The sequence below is a fragment of the Mustela nivalis genome, assembly GCF_964662115.1.
Source record: "Mustela nivalis genome assembly, contig: HAP1_SCAFFOLD_195, whole genome shotgun sequence".
NCBI lineage: Eukaryota > Metazoa > Chordata > Mammalia > Carnivora > Mustelidae > Mustela > Mustela nivalis.
The window spans coordinates 838,371-846,708 of record NW_028136437.1 but is presented as its reverse complement, the minus strand read 5'-3'; positions in this window follow the sequence as shown (position 1 = coordinate 846,708).

Genomic DNA, 8,338 nt, shown 5'->3' with positions numbered 1-8,338 from the left:
GCCTGGCTGGAACAGTCAGTAAAATATGTAAATCTTGATTGTGGGGTTGTACGTTTGAAATCCACCTTGGGTGTAGAGGTTTTATTTAAAAATAAAATCTTTAAAAAATTTTTTTTTCATTTTTTTATTTAAGCCATTGTATGGCAGTGTTGATCACTATATTGTACACCTGAAAGTAATATTAACCTTATTTTAACTAACTACAATTTAAATAAAAACTTTAAAAATAAAATAAAAATAATAATCATAAAAATAAAAAAGAGGAAAAATTATTTGGCAGGCAATTTTCTTAATTGCATTATTATTTATTATTATCATAGTCTGTGTGTGTCGGTGGGAAGTGGCTGGTATTACAGTGAGTTCCATATCTGTGTTACACTGAGGTCCATGTCTGTAGTCAGTCTTTTTTTTCTTTTAGTTTATTTTCAGGGATCCAAAATTCATTGTTTATGCACCACACCCAGTGCTTCATGTAATAAATTCCCTCCTTAATACCCACCACTGGGCTCACCCAACCACCTGCCACCCTCCTCTTCAAGACCCTCAGTTTGTTTCTCAGAGTCCACAGTCTATCATGGTTTGTCTCTCCCTCCGATTTCCCCCAGCACACTTCTCTCCATCTCCCAGTGTCCTCCACGTTATTCCTTATGTATTGAGTCTTATAAAAACTTTTATTTCTTTCCCTATTCTGCTTTGCATATGCTTACCTTAGATGTTAAAATGTTATAAACCTCTCCTGCCTGGTCCATTTTCTCTCTATTCTCTTATGATTTCTCATGCTCTCCCTGCCAACCCCACATGCCTTACAATATCTGGATATGACTAATTTCTTCCTGAGCTACTTTATTCTACTCTGCCATATGGTTGCCCTTCCCTCTTCTGTACCATAACTTCTATCCCCTGCATTTGTGCTTTAACAATACCTAATTCTTTTCACTGCATCTGTATCTTTGAGGTCAATACTCAGTAGTGCAATCGCTGGGTCATAGGCTAGCTCTATTTTACTGGAAAGAAGGGCCATATGCACCCCAGTGTTCATAGCAGCAATGTCCACTATAGCCATTCTGTTGAAAGAGTCAAGATCCCCTACAACAGACAAACGGATAAAGAAGATGTGATCCAAGGATACAATGGAATATCACTCAGCCATCAGAAAGGATGAATACCCAACTTTTGCATCAACATGGATGGGACTGTAGGAGATTATGTTAAGTGAAATAAGCCAAGCAGTGAAAGTCAATCATCATATGGTTTCACTTATTTGTGGAACCTAAGGAATAGCATGGAGGACATTAGGAGAAGGAAAGGAAAAATGAAGTGGGGGTATTGGAGGGGGAAATGAAACATGAAAAACTATGGACTCCAAGAAACAAACTGAGGGTTTTAAAGATGAGAAGGATGTGGGGATGGGTGAGCCTGGTGATGGGTATTAAGGAGGGCACATATTGCATGGGGCACTGGGTGTTTTACACAAACAATGAATCATGGAACACTACTTCAAAAACTAATGATGTATTGTATGGTAACTAACATAACATAATTTAAAAAAAAAAAGGAGGGGGACAATACCTAACACTCAATCTTTGCTAGTTTCTTGTTTACCTCCTTTTAAGAGTAAGCTCATTAGTGTTTTTTTTTTTTTTTGGTTTGTTTTTTTTTTTTTTTTGTCTCAACTAAAAGAAGAAAAATAATACACATTATTTTGAAAACTTTTTGAACAGTGTACAAACGTTAGTCAAGTCCACAATGTCTCATCTCTTCTTCCTCCTAACATGGCTAAGTTGAAAAAACCTTTATCTGGGAAAAGATCATTGTCCAGCCACCTTGTGTAAGATTTTGGCTTTAGGTTAGATTATCCTTTCTTTCCTTTTCTGAAAATAAGTTGAAAATATTAATAGCCTCAGTTTTTCTTCCAAAATATGACTGCTTCTTTACCAAGTGCAAAAGCAACCCATTTTGACCATAGTAAACAGCTTGGACCTACTTTTTTTGGCTCACTGTTTTAGTGAGACAAGTGGAGTGAAGATGACACACCATTTCCAAATGTATTAATAATTGGTAGACCATACTTCTAAATTGAAGATTTGTTGCCATTAAACTACGACCAGACTCGCTATAATTACAGAGGTAAATTCTTTATATTTACTATATTTGAAATTACCATATAATACCAAAATAAAATTATGATTATGTGAAGAGTCTGTAATATTAAGAAGATGACTTTGAAATGATTGCTTATCTAAATGAAATTTCCCATTTTATAATCTTGTATAAGCTTCCGTTGTCATTTCCTATTTAAAATCTATTAGAAGGCACTCTTATTTTCCCTTAAGTGGGAAGTCAAATGTGGAACAAATTCATCCCAAAGGAACTGATTCTATGTTCCACTGAAGACAAGGTGGCTTCCATGTGGCATTTTGCCTCTTGCATATTGTTCATCTCCTACAAGAAATGGGGGTATGCTCTTTAGTAAACTAATTCAACTCAATTAGAGACATTGTCTTCAAGGGATAACATCATAGAGACTAGAATCAGAATCATACTTTTGGGAAAATTGGGCCCAGGATTTTTGTTTTGTTTTGTTTTGTTTTGTTTTGTTTTAAGATTTTATTTATTTATTTGACAGACAGAGACCACAAGTAAGCAAATAGCGGGGGGGGGGGGGAAGCAGGCTCCCTGCTGAACAGAGAGCCTGAGAGCCTGATGCAGAGCTCGATCCCAGGGCTCTGAGATCATGGCCTGAGCCGAAGGCAGAGGCTTAACCCACTGAGCTACACAGGTGCCCCTGGGCCCAGGTTTTGATGGCTTCTTTCCTCAATCTTATAAAACCTATTTGAACTCTACTGGATGCCAGAACTGCTTAAAAATATTTGGTCCCTTGTAATTTTAACCTTCCAGTATTCAATGCACCTGATCCATGTAATATCCTATAGTATTTTTGTCAAATGAAGACTCTCAAAGTGTGTTTCTTGGGAGACACTTTTCAATTGGTTGCTTACATTTCTGCATTTATTATTTGTTCTAGGCCATCCTTTGAAGATGGTTGTATTGAATAGACTTGGAAGACAGAAATAGTATCTTTTTTTTTAACTTAACCTGTTGTGTTTGCAAATATTATCTGCCTCTGTTTTGATTCTTCTTGTGGGAACTGAGGCTCAGTACTGATATATAACTCCCATCCCTACACACACACAAACACACACACACACACACACACACAAATAATGTTAATATTCTGGCTACCTCTATTGCTGTGAATAATAAACTATATTATTTCTAAACCATGAGTCTGCGTCTACTATCAACACCCAAGAAACTACGGCAGACTCATACACCAGCTTTCAAATAAGGGAAAATAATCTCAGATGCTTTATATTTTTTGATAGTGTTACCTACTTCTGAACATATGACTGAGCACATATAAAGCTGGAGCCATGACCATTTAGAGCTTCTTCTGTGGAAGAACTATGCATTCACTAGTAAACAATAGTAGTTTCATCTTTTTTTTTTTTCCTCCTGGACACCATTTCCTCTCTCAAACTGTTGCTCAAATTGGATGGAGTCTAAGGTCCTTTGAGGAAATTTTTGTTTAATGATTCAAAATAAAATAGGAAGAGTCTAAAGTGCTAAAAATACTTCTAGATAAAAGGTATAAGATCATGCCAGAAAGGATAGTAATTTTATCTAACAACTGCCTGTTCACCCCTTTTTTGTTCATTAACTAATCTCCAAATTCCTGACTAAATCCCTTTTGTAAGACAGAATGTGAGCTAAAAACTGGGATTTTAAAAAATGTTCATTTGAAATCCAGTTAGTTAACATATATGGTTGTATTAGATTCATGTGTACAATATAACATATAGCACTCAGTGCTCATCATGACAAGTGCTCTAATTAACCCCCATCACTTATTTAATCCATCACTCCTTTCAGATCCCGTCAAGTAACCATCAGTTTGTTCTCCGTAATGAAATGTCTGTTTTTTGCTTTGTTTCTCTTTCTATGTCTTATTATTGCCCCTTTGCTTGTTTGTTTTGTTTCTTTTATTCCATATATGAGTAAAGGTATTTGTCTTTCTCTGACTGACTTATTTCACTTTTAGCATTATACTGTCTAGTTCCAACCATGTTATTGCAAATGGCAAGATTTCAGTCTTTTTTATGGCAGAATAATATTCCATTGTATATACATACCACTTATTCTTTATTTATTCATCAATTGATGGATACTTGGGCGCTTTCCATATCTTAGCTTTATAAATAATGCTGCTATAAATATAGGGGTGCTAGCATCCCTTTGAATAAGTTTTCTTATATTCATTAGGTAAATACACACCAACAGGATTGTTGGATCAAAAAGGACTTCTATTTTTAAATTTTATGAAAATTCCATACTGTTTTCAAATATGGCTGTATCAGTTTGCATCACCACCAACAGTTCACAATTGTTACTTTTTCTTTTTTTTTTTTTAAGATTTTATTCATTTGACAGAGAGAGATCACAAGTAGAGAGAGAGAGAGGAGGGAGCAGGCTCCATGCCTGGCAGAGAGCCCGATGTGGGACTTGATCCCAGGACCCTGAGATCATGGCCTGAGCTGAAGGCAGAGGCTTAACTTACTGAGCCACCCAGGCAGCCCCCACAAGTGTTACTTTTTCACATCCTCTCCAACACCTTTTGTTTCTTGTAGTGTTAATTTTAGCCATTCTGACAGGTGTGAGGTGGTATCTATTTCTAGTTTTGCTTTGCAATTTCCTGATGATACATGATGATGGACATCTTTTCATGTATCTACTGAACATTTGAATGTGTTCTTTGGGGAAACACTTGTTCATGTCTTCTATCCATGTTTTTATTGGATTATTTGTTTTTGGATGTTGACTAAAAACTGGATATTAAGTAACACACAAGACAGGTTTCCTTGAGCTTAAATTTTATTTGCATGAGTATCATTAACAGGAAAAAATATGCATATGGGTATGTACAAGTGTGTTTATGTATACATCTATCTATCTATCCTCTATCCCATGTCTTCTAATTGTGGTAAATCCTGTAAGGTGGGGAATGGGATAGTCTGAAGAAATATGCTTCTGGATATGCTGGGTAAGCAAATTTAATTGCACTCAGATGCATTGGATATAAGTGAATCACTCAAATGAGTTATTTAATATTATATAGAAACAAATTAAAAGTTTATGTAGTTGAAAATAATAGGTAGTTAAAATAATTTTTTTGTTTGTTGTTTTTGTGTCTTTTTTTGTTTATATATACTATGGTGTGAATGTTTATGTCTCCCAAAATCAAATTATGAAATCTAACTCTGTAAGTGCTAGTATTAAAACATAGGGGCCTTTGGGAGGTGATTAGGTCATAAGTGGGATTACAGTCCTTTTAAAGGAGACCCCAGAGAGTTCTCTTGCTTCATTCATCATGTACGTTTACAGTGAGAAGATAGCCATCTATGAGGAAGTGGGCTCTCCCTGGATCTGCCCATTCCTTAATCTTGAACTTCTCCGTTCTAGAACTGTGAGAAATAAATTCCTGTTCTTTATAAGCTATTAAGTCTATATCATGTCCGTTATAGCAGCCTGCATGCAGAAGGACACTATGACCTAAAATGAGAGCAATAAATATAAAGTTTCAGTAAAGTCAGTTGGTACAATGTTTTTTTTTTTTTAATTAGAGAAGACATGCTGCTTCATGTTAAACCTTGATATTGTATATGTTTCTTGAAGGGCCACTTCTTACTCCTTTGTGTGTTTTCCACAAAGTCCAGGATGATGCCTTACATAAAGGTAATATTTTATAAATACTGTTGGAAATATATACTTCTCTAAAATCTTATTTTGCCTACAGATTACTTGGATCCACTTTGCCTTGTGTAGAATATTTGAAATATTTTAAGAACAGAATGTCTCTCTAAATAACATTTAGAATCATCATTAGTTTATGACTCCTGACTGATTTGTTTATGCATTGATACTTACTGCAAGAACACTGAAGTTTGTAATATAATTTTGAATTAATCACCAAGCTAGTTTATTTTAACTTATGAAAAAATAATTTCTCATGTTGGTTTAATTCTGCTCTTATGTTATGGTCATGACATTTTCATTAAAATAAAGTAGAAAATAGAAGTAAATAATAAATGAAAAATAAAAATTAAAAAATAAAAAAATAAAAGCAAATCTCTTATGAAATGTTAAACTTTTCTTACTTATTTTGTTTTGCTTTTCTTCTACCATGCTGGCAAAGCTGTATATTGCAGATAGGTACAATTTTCTAGGTGCTAGGTTTGTTACTTTTGCTAAAATTTTCAAAATATAAGGAGTTGAATAGTCATGGATTGTTTATTAAACTCCTTATCTACACATATAAAAATAAAACAATGATGGTGACCTGGGTATTTCTAAAATTGTATTCTGTTTTTCCATATTATGGTTTACAATGTAATTAATAAAGATTCTGCATATATTAACATCATCCCATTCTATCTCATCTGTATGTCCATACAGAGCATGTATGATTTCTATTCATTGCTATGTTGTGGTGAAGAGATTGTCTGAAGTAGTCTATATTTATGCAGGTAGATCTTAAGCTACGGTGCTCTTGTTTATTTGCTTGTTCGTGATCAGTATGTTTGAAAGATGGTAACTATTGCATCAGGTGTGACGATTAAAAAATATTATTGGTGCCTGATACACTGTGATAAAATAGGTAAGTCAATTCATAATTTGTTAATTAAATTAGAAAAGAAATTCCTTTGGATTTGTTCTTTATTAAGAGTTTTTTTTTTTTTTAACGAATGCCTTGGGATGTTTTTTGTGTAATATATATCACATGCCTCAACCTTTAAATTTGAATGTAGAAAAGAGTTATCAGAATGAGCCTAGAAAATATTGTTATGGGGGCGCCTGGGTGGCTCAGTGGGTTAAGCCGCTGCCTTCGGCTCAGGTCATAATCTCAGAGTCCTGGGATTGAGTCCCACATTGGGCTCTCTGCTCAGCAGGGTGCCTGCTTCTTCCTCTCTCTCTGCCTGCCTCTCTGCCTACTTGTGATCTCTCTATGTCAAATAAATAAATAAAATTAAAAAAAAAAGAAAACATTGTTTTGAAATATTTTTGTTCTGTTGTATTATGTTAACTTAGGAAATAATGGTAGTTATTTTTATTAGCATTTCCTACTTTCCACATGCCCTTACAGATGAGATATCATGTTTTTCCTACTCTTTTTATCGTGGTTGTTATATTCTTCATGATCAATAACAATCAATGAAAATTCCTAACATTAATTTTCTTTGGGAAAGTGATATTTTAGCAGGAATCCATGACCTAAAATTTTAGCTGTTGTTCTTCCAGGAGATGAGACTATCAATGTTCCCGAAATTTCAAGAAATAGAACTTATTAATTGTGTTGGTTGATGTTTATTGTCTCTGAACTTAGAGGTGCATAATTCAATTTAAAATTTATTTTGGGGGCGCCTGGGTGGCTCAGTGGGTTAAAGCCTCTGCCTTTGGCTCAGGTCATGATCCCAGGGTCCTGGGATCGAGCCCTGCATCGGGCTCTCTGCCTAGCAGGGAGCCTGCTTCCTCTTCCCTCTCTCTCTGCCTGCCTCTCTGCCTACTTGTGATCTCTATCTGTCAAATAAAATAAATAAAATCTTAAAAAAACCGGAGTGGACATTATGGGGGTGCTTATCTGAAATTGAGGGACATTATAAAAAAATAAAAAATAAAATTTATTTTGAATTGAAAACAAGATCTTACTGAAGTTTAGGCATCCCACTTTATATCAGGCCTCCAGTACATTCTAATTTATTTATAGAAAATATCATAAACATGAATGACACTTTTCCTATTGCATTTATATGAAACTGCAATGACTCAAAGATGTCAGATTTGAAAAGCACTACCTTTCTATAATTTCTGTTTCTTAGGAGGAATGGATATACCATTTTAGCTCAATTATCCAACAGTATTCAAAACCACCATGAATTTTAAAACATAGTTATTACACCCTAAAAATCAAGTATGAAAATGTATAAACAACCAAATCTCTATCTGTAAATGAAATACTCCCACACAGACGGGTTTTAAAACTTTCTAACTTAAGGAATTTGATAGCACAGACTCAGGGTAGTAGTTTCAGTGCCTACAGTATACTTTCAGGGAGAGAGTAATGTAAGCTCTGAGTCACTTTCTGCCTAGAGATGACCTAATAGTGGTTCTGGCATTGTTTGTTTGTTTTTGAAAATACGTTCCTGGGCGTCATTCAGAAAATGCAGAGTTTGGCATCTATATAAATTAAGGATGATCTTTTTGAACTTTTGTCTTTCATTAC